The following is a 1966-nucleotide window of genomic DNA, read 5'->3' as shown; positions in this document are numbered from 1 at the left end:
TTTGGTGGGGTTGTGTTTGCTCTTGAGTGATGATACATCACATACAATTATATAGAATATAGGCTTTTAAAAGCAGTGACTGCTTTTCAGGAATTTCAAATTACTATCAGGAATCTAACTCATTTAATATAGTGAAAATTGAGACACAGAGCATCCTTGTGCTCTGACTAGAGACAAATGGCTTGGTTTCAATTCCTAGCTTCTTTCTGGACTGACAGAAGATAAGGGACAGCTGAAGGTCTGCAGCCTATTAGGCAGTGGCAGTGATAGACTAAAGGGAGAGCCAAGCAAGCTCATTGTGGCTGGAATGTTAGATGCCAGGAAACAATCTGGCACTGGATGAATGAAAGCAATAAAAATCAGAAGCATTGTCAGGTATGCCAAAGAACCCAAGCAGAGGGAAAGATACAACAATATTTCTCCTCTCAAAGTCTGAATTAAGTAATCTCCTACTCTGTGTGAGGTAGAAGGAAGAGTTATTTGTAGTGGTTTTTCCACTAAGGGAATGGCTATATCCCATGCTAGATTTAAATCACCTGATATACAAATATCTATTTCTAACCTCTCTCTTGCATTGTTGTGCATTCTGAAAAGATAGCAATATAGACCCTTTTTTCCAGAGTACAAATGACTTATAAAGATGGCAGGTAGGGTAAACCATCTTGGGATATATTTCCAGAGTGGTGTAAAATGAGCTGCTCTGAGGACTGAATCATGGCTCATAGTTACATGAGAATAAGGTATGTGAATAGGTTCCATGCCTGCTTTCAGAAATAAAAGCAAAATGTTCTTCTGATTTGGCTTCCCCTTAGTTTCTTCAAACACAACACAACACACTCAGTTGTATAAACAAATTAATAAAACCCTAGGGAGTAACCAAGCTATTTCTCCTACAGCTGGAAAGAAATGTTGTTCCTTTGTTTTTAACTATATGGTACACAGTACCTGGGGGGCAGTTTGATATTGCAATGCCTGGAGGTGGGGGCATGTAAGTTCCTGAATAACTAGAATCAATAGTGAACAAGTCAGGCATGTTGTGGTCGCTGCATGGGAGTAGTCTACACATATGCCACATCAACAGTTTCAGAGTCCACAGCTGGAGTTGGCTGTCAAGAAAATGAGCTGTGGAGAGCCAGGGCCAGCTCTAGGCACCAGCACTCCAAGCATGTGCTTGGGGCAGCACTTTCCAAGGCGTGGCACTCCGGCTACTCTTTCTGTTTTGTTTTTTGCTTGCAGCACAAAGAGCTGGGAGCCAGCCCTGAGCGGAGGTGAGCTGCAACAGTGGGGGGTGCGAGGAGGGCTGCAGCTCACCCTGGGGGGGGCCGAGGAACAGCTCTCCCCCAGCTCCCCTTCACCTCCTCCCCCGAGTGTGCTGCCAAGCCTGGGAGGTAGGGAGGGGAAATGCGGTGCGCCTGGGGGAGGAGGCAGGGCCAGGGATTTGGGGAAGGTGTTGGAATGGGGCAGGGAAGAGGCAGGGCTGGGAGGGCACTGGAAAATTTTTTTGCTTGAGGTGACAAAAAACTTGGAGCCGGCCCTGTGGAGAGCTTCCCTGATTACCACAAAGTCAGAAACCACTGAGCAGGCATTTTACTTCTCCATTAACACCCAGACACAGATGCTGCCTATTGCCTGAAAGGCAGCATGTTGGTCAGAGCAACTACAGTGATGACTCTGATATGTGGTTCCCTTCTCACAATGCTACTAGTACTTAGTGGACATGGAAACAGTTTAGGCCTTACTTGGGTTGTTTATTGGGGGGGGGGTTGTTGGTTAGTTTGGGAGGGGGGCAGGGAGTTGTTTTGTCTTGTGAGGGTGTGCTACTTGGACTTTTCTACATCCTCCTTGCATCCCATTACAGAGAGGTGATTGTTACATTAGTTTAATTTGTAAATGGCATTATTTGCAAAAGGTAGAATCTGAACAAGGTGGCAAGCTGGAAAGACAAGAAGTGGAATATGGACATTTT

The sequence above is a fragment of the Gopherus flavomarginatus genome, chromosome 6, assembly GCF_025201925.1.
Source record: "Gopherus flavomarginatus isolate rGopFla2 chromosome 6, rGopFla2.mat.asm, whole genome shotgun sequence".
Classification (NCBI taxonomy): Eukaryota; Metazoa; Chordata; order Testudines; family Testudinidae; genus Gopherus; species Gopherus flavomarginatus.
This window is presented reverse-complemented; position numbering follows the sequence as displayed.